The sequence below is a fragment of the Glycine soja genome, chromosome 14 (genome assembly GCF_004193775.1).
Source record: "Glycine soja cultivar W05 chromosome 14, ASM419377v2, whole genome shotgun sequence".
In the NCBI taxonomy this organism is placed as follows: Eukaryota; Viridiplantae; Streptophyta; class Magnoliopsida; order Fabales; family Fabaceae; genus Glycine; species Glycine soja.
The window spans coordinates 41,176,644-41,197,510 of NC_041015.1; positions in this window are offsets into that span (position 1 = coordinate 41,176,644).

A 20,867-nucleotide genomic window follows, 5' to 3' on the forward strand; every position below is an offset into this window, starting at 1 on the left:
TTTGGACAGACACATAGCTATTTTTCTTTGAATTTTCATATTTTATTTTATTTATTAAGTTTAGATGAGTCTTGACATTTTTAGGGTCATTTTTTTTAGGCTTTCCAAGTTATTATAGTGGTTAGTAGGATTTTATTTCTAGTGAAAAATTAATGTAAGTGTGAATTTAATTCTTAGTAGAAATTAATTCCTACTAGGATGTTTAAAGGGAAGTCTAGGCTATAAAATAAAGGAAATTTGTATCGATCAAATTTATGACTTATCACTCACCTTCTCATTTATTTCTTAAGTATGGCGTCAATATCCTTCTCTAAAAGAAAACTAAATCAATATATAAGTCTAAAATCTTCAAGATGTTTCGTTCCATTTTTGTGTTCATATCATTAGGCATCAAAGCTTCGACTCCTTAAAGTTAGGGTTTGAGTTTTCTTGAGCTCAATCCCTTTTAAAATTATCTAATTTTTGTTCATCTTGTTCAGTCCTTGTGTCATTCTTTTCTATTTATTTCTGTTTTGCTTTTTGTGAGTCTTTGTTCTTGTTTTGTGTCTTTTCACTTTTATTCATCATCTTTGTGTTCAACATCAAATTTCTAGTTAACTTTGAGTTTTGTCCAAAAATAAAAGGAAATTCGTACAAAAAAGAAGAAGAAGAAGAAAAGTTACTTGAATCATTATACTGGTTGGAAAAAAAAGTTGTGAAAAAAAAATGAAGAGGGTTCAAGAGTGCAACAACAATATATTGAACAACCCAAATTATAAAAAATGGGGGATGAAAGAGTTTTTGAATTGGAAGGACTCTATGCTCTCTTTGTGAAATCTGATCTTGTGTCTTTGTTCATTATCTTGTATTTATTATTATCTTTTGTATGTCTATCTTCCATCTTGTTCTTATCATAAATTCTAAGTCACTTGATTGTTCCCATTGTTGTCTTGTAAAACATCATTGATAAGGTTCTCTCTTAAGAATTAGCAAAGAAAGTTGAGCTTTAAAAGGCAAGAGTGGTGAGATCATCATCGAAGGAAAGCCTTGATTGTGTGAAACACGAGAGATCCCATTATTTGAGTGAAACACTTAGTTAGTGGGGAGGATCCATATTTTTACTTGTTTGTTGTTTGAAGCTATGAGTGCTCATTGGGGATTTAGTATGGATGGGTTGGAAAGGAGAAAAAAAAGTTGAAATGAAATGAGAAAAAGATATTCAAGAGAAAAAGAAATTCAAGAGAAAGAGGTGAAAGAAAAAGAGATAAGAGAAAGATAAATAATTGAAAAAGAGAGTGAAAAAGAAACACCAAAAGATAAAGAGAAATATGATTACTCTTATTTTTATTCTAACCCATTGTTTGATTGTCAGGATCATCTTGTGAAAGGATTTTAAGAATTTCTTAAAAAGGAGGAAAGCAAAGCATCAAATGAATATCAACTTGAGTTTTCAAAGGCATTTGACGTTGCAATGGAAGGGCATTATCCTTTCCAAGTGGTCGAAAAGATCAATTATACTACTTAAGTACTTATAAACATGAGTTTCATGGTAAGTATTGTAATGCCCTGAAATTTCGATAACTAAAAATAGATGTTTGGTGTATTTCTTGTGTTATTTGATTACTTGATTAATTTGGATGAGTTGATGTATTATGTGAATTAGTCATGTGTGATTTGCTTGATGTGAATGTTTAGTTATGTGGAGTTTTATTGACTTACGTTGAAATTATGAGATTTCAAGTTTTACCTAAACCTATTCCAGTAAAACTATGATCCTAGACTTGTTAACCGTTAGATCTCCTTCAAATTTGGAATTTGGGCTTACAACCAAAGTATGGAAGTTTTGACCGTTGTGATTTTCAAAATAACATTTGGAGTATGATTCTTTGGAGCAGAATTCACCCAGGCGAGCATAACTTCGCCCAAGCGAGTTAGAGTTGGATTAGCTCGCCCAGGCGAGCAAAATTTTGCCTGGGCGAGTCTTGTAGGTTACAAATACATCCAGCAATGTAAAACAACCATGATTTAGGTACACTTTAATCAGAGTGGAATCTTCAAAACTCAACTTGAGGATTTGGTAGAGAATAGAGCCTTTAATCCTCCCTTCGCAGTTTCTTCGAGGTAACCATGATTTCTAAGCCTTCTCCTAGTTAGTTTGAGTCTATCTTTGCATCTCTTGTGACTTAGGTACCATTATTGGATGTTTTTACACTTCGTTTGAAAAACCCTTGAAAATGAGACGTTATAAAAGTTGTATTTTTATAAAATAGACTTCGTTTTTGTAACCTTCACTGAACCCTAATCACAGTGGCATGATTAGAATCTCAAAATGACGTCTCTTTGATTTGGATCTCAAAACACCCATTTATCACCTTTTTAAATTGAATGGGTATTTGATCCCAAAAGTTGATATTAACCTAGTCTTTGAAATCTATACAGAATTATCTTTGATTTGGTATATAAAGCTTTGCATTTGGACGAATGGACGTGAACCTAAGAGATCTTAGAACAACGTCGCAAGGAACTAACCAAGAGATATAGATAGGTGAGGGGAGTTTATTGTTTGTTTACAACTTTTGATACCACAGTTGGGTCAGGGAACCCAATTATAGGAATGTATGTTTGTCCTTGTGCATGATGATTTTTAAGAAAAACTGTGTTTATAACAAATGGGATGTGATATATTTGTTATTGATGATTGAAATTGTCAATGATGTTGTTGTATTGATTGGAATTTTTGGGAAAAGTCTTAATTACAGAGGAGACTCTACCCAAAATTTTATATTTGTTCTTCTATTTGCTTTTATATTAAATTTTAAATGAGCATAAGAGTTTGTTTTGAATACCATAGTTCTCCTCTTTAATTTAGAGTTTTTCTTAAAATATTAGTCTCGTGATATTATAGATTCTTGTTGTATAAGGTTTATGTTGACTGAAAACCTAGGGAATATGAATCCCATGCATGAATTTATATGTATGTTTGTGGAATGTGACTGCTTATGATGTTGATGATGATGTTGAGATGAGATGATATTGATGTTGATAATGATATTGAGATGAGATGATGTCATTGTTATGATGTATGTTGTGTATGTACATGGGGAGTGCAGTGACTATGTTGGATATCCCTGGAGGGGGAAACAGAGTGTTTAAAGAGTTTTAAGCATCCCTGGAGAACGAAGGGGATAACTTAGAATCTTTAACTATCCATGGTCAGTGCATTGATGATTGATGCAATCCTACCCCGCAAGGGCATTGGATAGAAGACTCCAAGTAGATTGGGCCAGAGATCCAAGGGAAGGCCCTAGGGTTCTCATGAGCCTTAGGGTAGATTTCGAGCCCATGGGCTAAGTATGAGCCCGCTTATCTTTGTAAATATTAGAATAGGTTTTTCCTTCGTAATGTTGATCCTAAGTGAATATTGAACTCCTAAAACTGTGGTAAACAATCCTAGTGAGTTCAACATACATAGGAAGGTTGAAAGTAAGCCCAAGGCAATCAATATACCATGCTTAAAAAAATAATCGCTGGTGCTGGCAGCTTGGACATACAAACTTGTCAAAATTACTGAGAATTGGTTACTTCGAATTTTGAGCTGAAATTTTTACTGAATTTTCTAGACAACTGGAAAAAAGTTATACAAAAAGAACCAAGTGATTTGGATAAAAGGAAAAAAAATACTAAAAATCACACAAGTTGGCAAAAAAATCAGTATCCAGGAAAAAAAAGTGAAAGGGAAGTGTGCTTGTTGTTTTGGCTCAAAATTTATTCTATAATTGGTGCCTATGTTATACCAATCTTAGTTCCAAAATTTCAATTGAAAATAACTGTGAAAACAAGTGCCAAAGCTAGAGGTTTGTTGAGTGTTTTTTTTATAGTTTTTTTACTCTACTTTAGAGCCATTCTAAGTTTCTCTTTGAGTCCTAGCTTGCTTCTATGTCCTTTTCATTGCTTTAATTGTTGAGTAATCCTTGAAAAATTGTCTTGTTAAAACTCCATTGGTTTAGCTTTCATTTCATTTTTTTGGTCTTTGGTTATTGCTTGTCTCTTTGTTTCCTTGTTTGTGGGTTGCCATATAGGGAATTGAAAGGAGGATTGGTGCCATCCCTTGAAGAATTTGAGTCAAGAAGAAATGGGCCAACCACCTTAAGAGCTATTGGACTAAGAAGCACTCCAAATTGAGTGAATCACCAAAGAGAGAACAACCACCAAAGAGAGAACAACCACCAAAATTGAGGACCATTTTGTAATTTTGTAATTTGCAATTTACTTACCTTCATTGCTTTCAAGTTTTGTAACAAAAAGGTATTTCATTGGAAGTGTGTTAGGAGCCTCCAATAGGTTACCAAACTTTCATTTGTGTGTAATAATTTTTGGCAATTTTTCCTTAGGATAGTGAGTGTTTTGTTGGGAACCTTGAATGTGGTCATCCAAACACTCTTAGGATTCTCCTAGTTTACATTTCTTGCTTACTTTCATAGCTTATTTCCTTTACCTTCCATTGTCAAACCGCCTAGATAGCTTTCCTTTTACCAATTAGTTTTTTACCTTATCTTTCACACCTCTTTTAGTGTTTATTTTGGCTAGTTTCAACCATAGTTTCTTTTACCTTTTGTTTTCAAACCTCCAATAAGAAAGAACCACAACTTAGGAACCAACATAAGTCATCATTCATCTAGTGTTAATGGGGAGGGTACTAGTCATAAAGACCCTTTATCTAGAATCTTACATGAGTTGAGTTCCCTCAAGTTATGGAAAGAAAAACAATAGAGAAAAGAAAAAGGAAAAAAAAGAGTGGAAGAAATAAGTGAAGATGAAAGAAAGAAAATAAGAGAGGAAGAAAGAAGAAAATTAATGAAAGAAATGAAAAGAGAAAAACATGCCTCCTATATTAGTCATAACTCTTGCAAGAGCCTAAGTGAAGAACTTCGTGACTATTACGAAGGAAGGCATAGGTCACATCTTAGACCTCACTCCCATAGAAGAGAAAAGGACAGAAAGCCTCAAGAGGCTAACATTAACCTCCCATACTTCCATGGGAAGGACAATGTAGAGGCTAACTTAGTTTGGGAAATAAGGGTAGAGCAACAACTTAAAAAGAAGTCTACATCAAAATCTTATGGCTCTCACTCTTATCCAAAGAAAGACCAAGGTCAAGGCATCTTAGGGGTGACACCTTCTAAGCCCAAAGATGATAAGGGGAAGACAATAGAAAAGTAAGCCCCTAAGGTTAGTATGCAAGAGAAAACTAGCTCTATAAAGTGCTTTAAATGTCTTGGAAGAGAACACATTACTTCTCAATGCCCCACCATAAAAACCATGATTATAAGGGGCCAAGACATTTATAGTAGCCAAGATAAGGCTACTACTTCACCTTCCTCTAGTAAAAGTGAAAAAGCAAAAGGGGGAGAATCTAGTGAAGAAATCTACCCCCTAGAAGAAGGACAACCATTAGTGGTTAAAGAGAAGTCTAAGGAGGTAACTGTCTCCTCCAAGAGGTTAGCTAAGAAGGAAACTCATTTTACAATAAAGACAAACATTAAAGAAACTTTCCCTCTTAGACAACCTCCACATTTTCTCTTTTGTAAAAAGACACTTGCTAGCATTGCCACACCTCTTGGGCTTGAGTTTATTCCTCTAGTAAAGAAGTTGTGGGATGAGGGTTTGGTTCGCAAGAGCTTAAATCCTTGTGCTTTGTTGGTGCCCAAAATAGGTATTATTAGGAACCAAGTTCCTAAAATAGGTGGTATGATGAATCTTTTGAGTGGTGCAACCCTCTTTTCTAAAATCACTCGTGCACTTATCTTCGTGGTGTGTGTACATAGGGACCCATTAGGTAGGTTTGTTCTTATTTTTAGTTTCAATACAAACTTAGGTACTCATATGGGACACCTTAGGTTTGTCATACTTTTTGGTAGGAATAATCAATATGAAAATACAGAAAAATGTATGTTTTATTGCGTTACTTTTCTTAATTTTTCAAATAGTGATCAAGGGGTTCCCATGAACCCTAAGAGAGTAAAGGTCATTCCTGAGTGACCCACTCCACCAAGTATAAGAAAAATTTGGGGCTTCCATGACTTAGCAAACTTTTACAAAAGGTTTGTCCCATATTTTTCTATACTTGTAGCACCACTTATTGAGTTGGTGAGAAACCATGTTCCTTCATGGGAAGATGCCCAGGAAATGGGTTTTCAGACCTTACCTTACTTCAACATACCAAACACCACTAATACATATGTTTTTGTTCTTTTTACAGGTGTTGAGGGAAGAAGCCTAGAGTATGAAGAACCTCAAGATTTGAGGTCATATCCTTTCCAAGGTGGAGGGAATGATGCAATCCTACCCCGCAAGGACATTGGATAGAAGACTCCAAGTAGATTGGGCCAGAGATCCAAGGGAAGGCCCTAGGGTTCTCATGAGCCTTAGGGTAGATTTCGAGCCCATGGGCTAAGTATGAGCCCACTTATCTTTGTAAATATTAGAATAGGTTTTTCCTTCGTTTGGGCCTTGTATTTTGGCCATTCTAGTAGTATAGGGTTTTAGCCTTGTATTTTGAGGCATTTTGAGTAGTCTTTGTAGTAGGGATTTTTTTTTTATATTTTCATGTATTTTGTCATGGGGGTGAGCTTAGCTATTATAGGGGGTGTGTAGCTAAGCTCTAGCTTCTCATCTGAAGGAGGTGAGCTTAGCTATTAGAGAGGTATGTGTAGCTAAGCTCTAGCTTCTTTAGGAATCTTCTTTAGGAATCTTCTTAAGGAAGATTCTCAAGGAGGTGAGCTTAGTTATGAGAGGGGTGTGTGTAGCTAAGCTCTAGCTTCTCATGGAAGTTTTCTCAAAGAAGCTTCTCAAGAAAGCTTCTCAAGGAAGCTACCTAGTCTATAAATAGAAGCATGTGTAACACTTGTTGTAACTTTGATGAATGAGAGTCTTGTGAGACACAACTCAAAGTTCAACTTCTCTCCCTTTTTCTTCCTTCAATTTTGTGCTCCCCCCTCTCTCTTTCTCTCCCTCTTTCTTTTCGTCCATTGAAGCATCCTCTCCAAGCTTCTTATCCAAGGCTCATCTTGGGGGTGAAGCTCCTTCTTCCTTGGCTTATTCCCTAGTGGATGATGTCTCCCCTCTCCTCTTCTCCTTTGCCTTCCGCTGCATCTCCATGGTGTAAAATCACCATTGAAGGACCTCATTGAAGCTCAAAGATCCAGCCTCCATAGAAGCTCCATAAGCAAGCTTCCATCAATGATGCTCATGTTTCATACTTCATATTGGATGGAAATAGTATAAACTTTATCAGTAAGTACATGTAGTTTTTCATGAGGAAAAATACTTGTACTTGGGGGCATGTCACTCAGTTTGGAACTTCCTTAAGACTCATGTCACTCAGTTTGTTGATCATTTATAATAAACTCACCCTTGCAACTTTTATACAGTGTGGTTGGTGCCTGTGATGATCTTAAACTTTCATTCGTGGGAGCAGATGAACAGCAGTAGGTGACTTGGAGGCAGGTCTTTTGTTGGAGCCGCCAAACTGACGTGATAACGTTGGAATTTATTTTGGAGGAGAGTTGTGTTTTGATATCAACTTGTTAGGACTTTTGGCAAGCGTACCAATTGTCGTTGTAGGTTTCACATTTATAAAAGAGTTCATCTCCATAGGGACTTGAGTTTACTTACTTCATTTGGATAAAGTTTATCAGTTCAATAGTTATGTACAAATTTAATCTAATGTCATTGGTTTTGGTTTGACTAACTAAAGACAACTTAAAGTAAAAGAATAGTGAAAATAACAGAATTACAAGAATTATAGAAATAACGAAATTCAGTGTGTCAAAAATACGTAAATTAAGGAAGTGACTTAAATTAATTCAAGAAAACATAGGATTGGATTTAATCGTTCATACCCTTAGTATCCACATATATCAATCATTTTCCAACATTACTGATGCACACATTAAGTTATCCCATGTGGATCCCTCGCACTAGGAACCTAAGAATATTTACTAAATATTGATTCCTCGCATATGCAATAAATACCCTAGCATTACAATTACATTCTCGATCTTTTTGCAATCAAAATGTTATGCTCTATTCCTAGCAACGTAATGTAAAGAGTAAAATTGTTCAGTTCAAATTCTAAGATTACTTTCTAGTCTCACTTAAAATCCATTTTCATGACACTAGTGATCAAATAGAATCAAGCATTACGAGTAGAATGAAATTACCAATAATGAGTAGAAAATACTTATCAAAAGGTATATAAGGGTACAAAGATTACATCCAATCCTTAAGAAAAACTAATTGATCATTGTGCAGAGCACAAGACTAACAAGAGAAATGATGAAGGAAGTGATCCATGATCACAACTCTACAACACTTCAGCTCCACTTTTTCTCTTCTCCTTCTTCTTTTCTGGCTTTCTCTATGTTTTTCTCTGTATTTTGCTTCTGCTAGATGGATTTTCTCCTTCAACATGCATGGCTATTTATAGAAAACAACCTAGGAGAGCAGACAAATTCACCCAAGCGAATTGTAATTCGCCCAGGTGAGTTTGTTGCTTAGGACTAAAGTTACATCTTTAGCCCAGGCAAGCTAGATGCTAGCCTGGGCGAATTTGGGGTCAGAAATCTTTGTGAAAAGACCATTTTGCCCTTCCTTTTGGTTTTGTTTAAAAGGGTAGTTTATAACAAACAACCATCAAAACCTACAAAATCATGGATGAATCTTTCATATGTAAACAACAACATTAGTAAATGTACAATATATATAAACAACTAGATTTAAGGGTAGTTTATAAGAAAACTATTACAATCAAAGGATAAGTGCTAACAATTTAATCCAAAAAATAACTAAAATTTGGCACTTATCAACTCCCCTAACCTAGAATCTTGCTTGTCTTCAACAAAGTAAAGAAAAATTACAAATAACAATAGTATAAGTATAAATAAATATGCTTCAAAAATTGTGAACATGCTTTGTGAAGAATCAATCCCCGAACTGATTAGAACAACATTTTTCAAAATGTAACAATGAGAAATGAAAGCACAAAAATGGAATTCACAGAACCAAAAATGAGATTAAGATCAATTTGCATTTTGTTTTCTAAAGAACATCAGAGGAAACATTGGATTCATTCAAATAGAGGAAAACCTCTCAAAGGTGTATAATTCTCACAGAGGCAAGTGTTTCATCTCAATTCCAATCATTGATATGTCATAAATCAATTTTGCAAGTCATTTCCCATCAAATTAAAGATAATGTGCATCATCATCATGGATCAGTAGGTCTTTTAAGGTTGGACCTGGTTTTGAAGGAAATCTTGGTTTTTCTAGATATTCAAACATACCTTGAGAATAAGAGAGCAGGCATAAAAAATATAACTAATAACTTCAACGAACAATCACTTCCTATCCTTTTTTTGTTTCAACCAAGTTATCACTTCTTTCTATTTAGATATTTACAACAACTCTGTACATGATTCAGACATTTATTTATCTACAAAGAACATTGTTTTTCCTTTTCTTTTCTATTTTTGTTCTTTTCTTTTCTGATAAATATTTAATTTCCTTTAATACACATAAAAATAGAGTATGTACATCACATTAATCACCAAATGATAGAAATCCCCATCAAAACACCCTTGCTCTCCTAACCTCAGGTAAGGTAGGAAACTTTTATCCTAGGTTAGTGTTCCAACAAAATATCAAGTGTTTGGCTCAAAGGGCTTGCAAATGGTAGAATAATATACATTGGGATAGTTGTCTGGCCAGTGGCTTAAAATGTAAAGAAAGAAAGAATGCCTAGATCATATCCATGAATCATGTTATGATAATTAGAAATTCATGTAAAACCAACTGTAGAACATATCAATGAGGACACTCAATGTAAAATCTGTCGTTGTACACAGTCACTAAAGCTTAAGGCTTGTTTCCATATTCAAATCAAATCAATGACTTGAAAGTTATTCTTTTATCAAGTCCATGCAAAAACATATGAATTCATTGGGTTGTGAGAAAGTCCTTCAGTTTTTTCAATTCTCAATGTTTTCAAAAGAATTCTTTTGTTGTGTTCTAATCCAAAAATAAGTTTTTTTTAAAAAAATTGGTTGTTTGATTCTTTCCAAAGCATGCTATGTTCAATAATTATTTTTTTGTTTAAGTCCCAAAAAGAGTTATAATCTATAACTATACTAAAAGAATATCAAACCACACGTAAATTAGTCAAAATAAAAAAGCGTAAGTTTGTAAACAAAAATCCAAAACAATAACTAAGGTAGTGAAAGCGATAAATGTGTTTTGATATCAAGTTGTTAGGACTTTTGGCAAGCCAACCAATTGTCCTTGTAGGTTTCACATTTATAAAAGAGTTCATCTCTACAAGGACTTGAGTTTACTTACTTCATTCGGATAAAGGTTATCAGTTCAATAGTTATGTACAAATTTAATCGAATGTCATTCGTTTTGGTTTGACTAACAAAAGATAACTTATAGTAAATGAATAGTGAAAATAACGGAATTACGGAAATAAAAAAGGAAATACGAAAATAAAAAAATACGAAAATAACGAAATTCAGTGCGTCAGAAATACATAAATTATGGAAACGACTTAAATTAATTCAAGAAAACATAGGATTGGATTTCATCATTAATACCCTTAGTATCCTAATAAGATTAACATATTTGAATCATTTTACAACATTACCGATGCACACATTAAGTTATCCCAAGTCAATCCCTCGCACTTAGAACCTAAGAATATTTACTAAATATTGATTCCTCGCATATGCAGTAAATACCTCAGCATTAAAATTATATTCTCATGCTTTTTGCAATCAAAATGTTATACTCTATTCCTAGCGACATAACATAAAGAGTAATGACAAAGATTACATCCAGAAGGGTACATAAGGGTACAAAGATTACATCCAATCCTTAAGAAAAATTAATCGATCATCACAACTTACAAGAGAAATGACGAAGGAAGTGATTCACGGTCACAACTCTGCAATGCCTCGGCTCCACTTTTCCTCTTCTCCTTCTTCTTCCTGACTTTCTCTACATTTTTCTCTGTATTTTGCTTCTGCTGGATGGATTTTCTCCTTCAACATGCATGGCTATTTATAGAAAATAACCTAGGAGAGCAGACAAATTTGCCTAGGCGAGTTTGTTGCTTAGGGCTGAAGTTACATCTTTAGCCCAAGCGAGCTAGATGCTAGACTGGGCGAATTTGGGGTTAGAATTCTTTGTGAAAAGACCATTTTGTCCTTCTTTTTGGCTTTGTTTCTGGATCTAACAAAAAACCATCAAAACCTACAAAATCATGGATGAATCTTTCATATTTAAACAACAACATTAGTAAATGTACAATATATATAAACAACTAGATTTAAGGGTAGTTTATAAGAAAACTATTACAATTAAAGGATAAGAGCTAACAATTTAATCCTAAAAATAACTGAAATTTGGCAATTATCACAACTCTTCCTTAGTTGGTTCCTTGACTCTTTTTGATTGGGCATGTAAGTCCTAGATTTAGATATATGTAAAAAATGAATTATGTTTTGACATTTAAATGATGTATAGGGATTTAATATATATATATATATATATATATATATATATATATATATATATATATATATATATGTATGTATGTATGTATGTATGTATTTATTCACGTGTTTGTGTAGTGTTTGATGAATATATATTGCGAAAAATGAAATGCCACATTTTATAGTTAGTGATATCAATGTCACTTTTATTGTTGTTGACTTCACTTTGTTTAATGTAAATGATGAACTCAATTTGAAGGCAAATGTTTTTGAAGAAGGAGGGAATGATATGATCCAACAAAGGTCCAATTACTTCAAGTATCTTTTGCAATGGATGAAAGGCCCAATGACTAATGCAAGACCAAAAAGAATCAAGAAGAATTTTCAAAGCTTAGTGATACAAGTTCCCAAACCAAGAATTGTTTCATTTCAACAACCCGAAGATAAATTCAATAAACTTAAAGACAATAATCCATGTGCTTATACTCAATATCCGAATATAGGCTGGAGTTTATTTGGATGGATCACATAGATTTTGGGCTAAAGAACCAATTAAGGTCCATTTTCTATTTTTTCTTTGATTTTTCGTATTTTATTTTGTGTATTAAGTTCAGATGACTCTTGACATCTTTTAGGTCAGCTTTTATGTTTTTTAGGCTTCCCAAGTTATTTAGTGGTTAATAGAGTTTTACTTCTAGTGGAAAATTAATGCAAGTGAGAATTTAATTCTTAGAGGAAATTAATTCCTAGTGGGATGTTTAGTGGGAATCCTTGGCTATAAATAGAGGAAACTTTGTAACTTTGAGGTAGAATGAGTTTGCATGAAAGTTTGAGTTTTCTCCCTTTTGTGGAGCTTCCCTTAGTTCTTAGGCAAAGAATTAAATATGATCTTATCAAGCAAACTTATGGGGATCAAATCTATGACTTATCGCGCACCTGTTCACCTATTTTTTGAGTGTGACATCAACATCCTTCTCTAAAAGAAAACTAAATCAATTTCTAAGTCTAAAATCTTCAAGGCGGTCCATCTTGTTGATTGTTGGACGATGGCATCAATATCCAACTTTTACCTCTTTATAGTTTTTATTTGAAAAAATAAATAAATAAGTTGTTGATTTTTGGACGATGGACGCTAGAGATTGGGTGGACAACAACCTTGGCCGTCTTGTAACGCCCTGAAATTTTGATAACTTAAAATTGATGTTTAATGTATTTCTCAAGTTACTTGATTATTTGATTGATTTGGATAAGTTGAGGTATTTGTGTGAATTAGCCATGAGTGATTTTCTTGATGTGGATGTTGAGTTTTGTGGAGTTTTACTGACCTAGGTTGAAATTATGAGATTTCAAGTCTTATTCAAACATGTTCCGATAAAACTACAATCTCGGATTCGTTAACCATTAGATCACCTTCAAATTTGGATTGTAGGTTCATAACTCAAGCTTACATGTTTTAACTGTTGAGATTGCACAGATAACATTTTTGTACAGCTCGCTTAGCGAGACTAGTGCGCTAAGCGCAATTCCTAACTTGAGAGGGAAATTTGCATAGTGAGATGGGCATGATAACCTGAGAGGGAAATTTTCCTAGTGAGACAGAGCGAAATCCTCATAATCCATCTCAAGGATTTGATGGAGAACAAGCTCCCAATTATTTCTTTCATAGTTTCTCTAAGGTAATCTTGACTTCTATGCCTTTCTCCTAATTAGTTTGAGCTTCTCTTAGTGTCCTTTGTGTTTTGGGTACCATAATAGGATGTTTTTACACTTCCTTTGAAAAACCCTTGAAAATGATGAAACTCACAAACCAAACCAAGAGGGGGTGAATTGGTTTTTAAATCAAAACAAACTTTTAAAATCAGAGTTATAAAAAAAACTTCTTTTCCAAATATCGTATCACAAACTTATGATAAATCAATATTTAATCAATGACCATTTACACAAAATCCTTTGTTAAAGTTCTTTCTTCAAAAATATATTTTCTTTAACCTTCAGTAAATTGATCAAGACCAGAATAATAAAGAAAGATAAGATCAAGAGAAGATGTACACCATTTTTTATATTGGTTCACTCTTTATCTCTAGAGAAGCTAATCCAATTATCTAATCCAACCCGAATTAGATTTTCACTATGCATATAGAATTCTTACAAGAAATTTCAGTTCCTACCCTAGAAAAAAAGACTAAGGTACCCAACCTTAGGGTCCTTGGTGAATAAGAGCCCAAGAGAAACCTACCCTTAGCCCAAACTAGAAAAACCTATTCTAGCATGCCTTAAGAAATTCATGCATATACTAAAAATGTGCCAACTACACGAAAAGTAGAGTCAAAGAAAGACACAACCTGATCAATCATACGCAAGAACCTTGCTTGAATGAATGAGTGCCTTTTTGAACTTAAGAGAAATTCACAACTCACTTTTCACACTATGATCTTTATAATCAAATATTAGAAGTTGTAAGTCACACTGTATCTAAGCACTTTATCTTCTCTTCTTTATCACTTACTTTAGCTTATACAAGTTTCCAACTTATTTTTCACGCACTAAAGTGAGAACACAATGATGAAATCCAACCCTACAAAGGCATTGGATAGAAGACTCTAAGAAGATTGGACCAGAGATGCAAGAGAAGGCCCTAGGATTCTCATGAGCCTTACGGTATATTTTGGGCCCATGGGCTAAGTATGAGCCCACTTATCTTTGTACATATTAGATTAAGGTTTCATTATTTTTGGGCCTTTCATTTAGGGTCCATAATATAGGTAAGGTACCCTAGAAATGTAGGATTTTTCAGCCCTTGTATTTTAGGGCACCTAGACTACTTTTTGTACTAGGGGTAGTTTTGTAATTTCATATGCATTAAGTGAATATTTGATGTGTGTGGTTGGAAATAAATTTAATTGAATTGGTAGAAGCCTAATCCAATTAAATTTTAGAGGGTAGGGGTGAGCATTTGCTTGCTACACTCCATTGCCACATCATACAGTCACACTTTGTGCATGTCCTTCATGCTTTACATGTCTCATGACACCTAAACACACTTAGTGGAGAATCTTGGACTTGATCTTGGATTAGTGGGATGAAACATAGCTAAAATTCACTAATCATATTTAGTGAAATTTTGGCTCCAAAATTTGGCTCCACAAATTCAATTTCAAATTCAAGTGAAATTTGAATAGAAATGCAAATTTTCCTCCAATTTTGTGACACTTAGGCTATAAATAAAGGCCATGAGTGTGCATTTTTTGAAATTTGAGAATTAAAATTCAAAGTTCAGACCTCATTTGAGGCACAAAATTTCGTGCTCCTTCTCTCCCTCTCCCTCCATTCATCTTCTCCTCCCTTCAAGCTCTTATCCATGGCTTCCTTTGGTGGTGAGCTTCTTCTTAACTCATCTTCTCCTTGAAGTGGCGTCTCCAATCATCTTTCTTCCTTCTCCATTCTGTTACCATTGATATTAATGAAGCAAAGGACTCCATTGATGAAGAAGATCCAAGGCCTACAAGCTCCAATGGAGCTTCATCACACAAGGTGGATATATATAGAGAAAATAGTTATAACCACTTGTAATTGATTAAATATACAATGTAATTGATTATTTAGAAGAAGTAATTGATTAAATTATCATTTCAATCAATTAAAGTGTTCTTCCTAAAAATTGGAAAACTTTCAAGAATAATGTAATCGATTATATTTTTGATGGAATCGATTAAAGTGTTCTTGATCACTTCTGAAACACTTTTAAGAGAGAAGTACTTGATTATATAACTTGGTAATCGATTTAAGCAAAGACTTATGAAAAACCAATCATTGTCTAATCTGAACTGTGTAATCAATTACAGTTACCTTGTAATCAATTAAACCGATACGCGAAACTTCTCTGCAAGCTACAAACACTTGTATAATCGGTTACAGTCATGCTTGTAATCGATTAAAATTGAGAGTTTTAAACACTGAAATTTTCTAACTTTAGAACCTTTCTTCTTACTCCTACATGATGATGCATGATGCTTATATGAAAAGATAGAGACTCAGATGCAACACACAATATAACAATCAATACAAATGCCACTCAAGAGAGTTGGGCATGTAAAAGACAAAACTTCTTCAAGTTTCTTCAAGCTTCAAGGCTAAGTCTTCATGTTGCTCCCCCTATCTCTAACAAATGAGACGTTGTAAAAGTTACCTTTTTATAGAATTGATGTTATTTTTGTGACCTTCGCTGAACCTCGATCATATTGGTGTTATCGGAATTTCAAAATGATGTCTCTTTGTGGTAGAAATCGAAACACCACTTAGCCCTTTTTTGTTTTGACAGGGGTAATTGACCCTAAATGTTATTATAAACTTTGTTTTTGAAATCTATACTAAATTCCCTTCAATTTGGTATATCGAACTATGTGTTTGGACCGACGAACGTGAATAAGAGAGGCCTTTGAGTGACGCAAAAATGAGCTAATGAAGAGCTCACCATAGGTGAGGGGGAGTTTATTTTGGTCTACTGCTTTGACACCATAGTTGGAGTCAGGGAACCCAACTATAGTTATGCATGTCTGTCCCTGTTGCATGCGGGTTTTCAAGAAAAACTATGTCTTGGACTAATAGGATGCGATTTAAATGTTATTGATGATGGAAGTTGTGAATGATACCGCTGTTGTATAAGACTTTTGTTGTCTAAAGACCTGGGGAGTGTGAATCCCATGCATAAGAATTTGTATGTGTATATATATGGAATGTAATTACTGATGATGTTGATAACAAAGAGATGAGATGATGTTGATGTTTATGATAATAATGATATGAGGTGAGATGATGATATTGAGAAGAGATGATATTGATGTTGAGAATATCATTGAAAAGAGATGATGTTGATGTTGTTGATGATATTGAGATGAGATGATGTTGATGATGATAATGACATCAAAATGAGATAATGTCGATGTTGATGATGTCATTGTGATGATGTGTGCTCTGTATTTACGGGTGCGGTGACCAAGTTAGATGTCCCACGGTCAGTGCGTTGATGGTGCCTATGTTTCATACTTCATATACTACATGGAAATAGTATAAACTTTGTCAGTAAGTACTTGTAGTTTTTCATGAGGGAAAATACTTGTACTTGGGGGCATGTCACTTGGTTTGTAACTCCCTTGAGACTCAGGCTGGTCACCATGGAGGGGGGGGGGGGGGGGGGAGTGTCACGTGGGCACACTTAGGCTATTTCTTGACAAATGGTAACACATTGCATTTGAGAGTTGAGATCAGTTGCATGCAACATACTGAGCATGATTGATTAGGATTGTGGAAAATTTGATGATTGTTAAGAGTATGATGATCTGATGGATATTTGTGTATGATTATGGTATCTATTAATGTTTTCATACTAATCATGGTCATTTGATTTTTTTTGTGTTGATTCCCTTTATAATAAACTCACCCTTGCAATTTCTTTTGTACCGTGTGGTTGGTACTTGTGATGATTGTGAACCTTCGTTCATGGGAGCAGATGGATAGCAGTTGATTACATGGAGTGAGATTCTTTTGTTGGAACCGCCAAGCCGATGTGATAACATTGGGATTATTTTGGGAGAAAATTGTGTTTTGTTAATCAACTCTTCTGTAGCTGATTCTATAATTCTTTTGATTTGAGGATGTAAATCACAGATTTAATTACATGTATGAACTAATTTACTTTTCGTCATGTGAATGATGTGTACTTAGTATATACACACGCACACACACATATTCATTTAAGTATTTGTGCGTTGTTTGGTGAAAGTATATCCCGAAAAACTTACTCTAATTTTTCATAAGCAAATTAACGAAGTTTTCATTTAAAAATTGAAATTTATGCTGTTTAGAGTAGCGGTGTCGTAGCGATGAGGTGGGTTGTTACACCTCTGGTCCAATACTCTTGTCTTCTGTATTGGCCATTCAATCTTCTATAATTTGGTGGAACGTCTAGTCATATAGAAGGGAGTGTCCAGTCTGGCAGTTCATTAACATAGGTTGTGTTGTAACTGTAACTGTTTTATATTTTTTTCCTGTCGTAACTGTTTCCATTTAGATAGGTATCTATTATCACTTCTATAAGGAGCTTTGTATTCTAAGTTCATTGAGATTGAGAGTGCTTTGAACCCCTTCATTGTAAATTTTGTTACTCGCAATAAACTTAAAATTTTGTGCGATATCTATTCTCCTTCTATCATATAAATTTCCCTATCTAAATAGAATTTCTCAAATCTTTCCCAACAAATTAGTATCTAGAGCTTTGATGCATATAAAGTGTGCATCTATTTTGTGGTGGGTCTATGTCATTAGAGGTCAACCATTCTATTTTGTTCATGTTGCATCTTCATGATTTGATCAAGAAGATGATCAACACATTCATGATTAAGAAATTCATGAGGAAAAATAGCTTCAACCTATGGTGCATCAAGTTGTGTGCCTTGTTGAAAGAACATGGAATCTGGGCACCTTTTTCTAATCAACCATTGAAGGTTGATTAGTTAGTTCTTGAGTTGCAACATGAAAAACCTTACTCGTTGATTCTCTTGTCACTATCTGATGAAGTTCTTTATGAAGTTTCTGAAGAGAATACTATTTTTGCTTTATGGCTCAAGCTAGAGAAGCTCTTTATGAAAAAACCAATTTGTAACAAGTTGCTTTTGAAATGAGGTTTGTTTGGTCTTTGAATGAGAGAAGGTACGTCACTAAAAGAACATATCGACGAGTTAAAATATATTATGATGGAGCTCCACAACATTGATGTCAAGATAGAATATGAAGATTGGGCAATGATTCTGTTAGCCTTTCTCCTCACTTCCTATGGGAATTTTGTGAGTTCTCTTAGTGTTGGCAAAGACTCCATTAAGCTTGAAGAATTCAAGTCTAGTCTTTATTCTAGAGAACTTTAACTAAAAATGTCTAGGTATGGTGATGAAACCTCTGCGTCTGGATTATCGATGATTGATTCTACTAGATGACAGAAGAAGAAGAAAGGCAAAGGCAACAAGAAGATCAAGGTTGAACCAAGGGACATCTGTAATTACTACGAACAAGTTGGTCATTGAAAGAAAGATTGTCCAAAGAAAGATTCTATTGTTGTCTTGGTTCATAATGCTTCCTTATTAGAAAACAATTTGGTTTTGGTTGTTGGTGAACAACCACAACAACATTCTGAGCAATGGGTACTAAACTCAAGTTGTTCTTATCATATGTGTCAACACATAAGCCAGTTCGTTACATATGAGGAGAAGTTTGGTGGTAATGTTTTGATGGGTAACAATCCTCCTTGCAAGTCAGTCGGTATAGGTTGTATACAAATTAGAATGCATGTTAGGATTATTAGAACCTTATCCAAGGTTTGTCATGTTCTAGACCTTCAGAAAATTCTAGTATTTGTGGGTGCCATGGATTCAAAAGGTTTTTCTTGCTGGTTAAAGGTGAGGTTATGCTAATTAGAGAAAAATAGAAGTTTGTGTTAATGCAGGGGACCAAGCAAGGAAATATGTACATCCTTTAAGGGTCCACTATGACAAGCTCTGTCTCAATAGTTTCACAAGCAGGGAGCTATGCATCCAATGGCTCGTCCAATGATAATTCACTGTGGCATCTAAGTCTGGGCCATATGAGTGAAAAAGGACTGGAAATTCTAAGCAAGCATGACTTGCTTGGAAATCATAAGGTGGGGACCACTTTAGTTTTGTGAGCATTGTTGTAGAAGCAAGCTTCATGATGTTGAATCAAGATTGATTCAAGGAGTTTTGATGATAACAAAGATGATGACAAAAAGCCCAAGAGAATGAGTTCAAGATTGAATCAAGAACACTTCTAGAATCAAGAGGAAATTTGATTTCACGATTCAAGAATCAAGTTTCAAGATTCAAGTTTCAAGAATCAAGAATCAAGAATCAAGAATAATCAAGTTGAAGATTCAAGAATCAAGAAAAGACTCAATCAAGATAAGTACTAAAAAGTGTTTTCAAAACATTGAGTAGCACATGAATTTTTCACAAAACCTCTTACCAAAGAGTTTTTACTCTCTGGTAATCGATTACCAGTTTATTGTAATCGATTACCAATAGCAAAGATTGTTTTCAAAAAGCTTTCAACTGAATTTACAATGTTCCAATTGATTTCAAAATGGTGTAATCCATTACAATGATTTGGTAATCGATTACCAGTGTGTTTGAACGTTGAAATTCAAATTCAAATGTGAAGAGTCACATCCTTTCACAAAAATGCTTTGTGTAATCAATTACAATGATTTGGTAATCGATTACCAGTGATAAGTTTTGAATAAAAATCAAAAGATGTAACTCTTCTAATGGTTTTCTTGACCAGACATGAAGAGTCTTTAAAAGCAAGACCTTAACTTGCATTTTACAACACATTGAATACATTGATTTCAATCCTTTACAACCCTTGAGTCTCTTTGAACATCTTCTTGAATTTCTTATTCTTCTTCCTTTGTCTAAAGCTTTCTTAAGTTTTCTGGTGTTCCAAACCTTGAAAACAAAACTTGTGCTATTCATCTTTTTCATTCCCTTCTCCCTTTGCCAAAAAGAATTCGCCAAGGACTAACCGCCTGAATTCTTTTTGTGTCTCTCTTCTCCCTTTTCCAAAAGAACGAAGTACTAACCGCCTGAATTCTTTTGTGTCTCCCTTCTCCCTTGTCAAAGAATTCAAAACGACACAGTCTAAGAATTCTTTTGATTCTTCCCTTTCCCATAAACAAAAGATTTCAAATGACTAACTGCCTGAGAATTCTTTTGTTTCCCCCTTCACAAAGTTTCGAAGGACTAACCACCTGAGAACTTTGTCTTAAAACATTGGAGGGTACATCCTTTGTGGTACAAGTAGAGGGTACATCTACTTGGGTTGTTGTGACTGAGAACAAGAGAGGGTACATCTCTTGTGGATCAGTTCTAGTGAAAGGTACATCCACTAGGTTGTTCAAAGAGAACAAGGGAGGGTACATCCCTTGTGGATCTTTGCTTGTAAAGGAATTTACAAGGTTGAAAAGAAATCCCAAGGACCGCAGGTCGCTTGGGGACTGGATGTAGGCACGGGTTGTTGCTGAACCAGTATCAAACTCTTGTGTGTTTGTCTTCTTCTTCCCTACTCTTTTAATTTCCATTGTGCACTTTAATTACCGCTTTTACTTTTGGTTAAGTTTATATTTTTGTTCTTTACTTTCTTAACAACATAGTAAAAGCCTAAGAAGGGTAAATTTTAATTAGTAAAGGTTCATTAATAATGAATTCAACCCTCCCCTCTTAATTATTCCTAGGCCACTTGATCCAACAATTGTGTTTATAGGAGGCAACATCAAGTG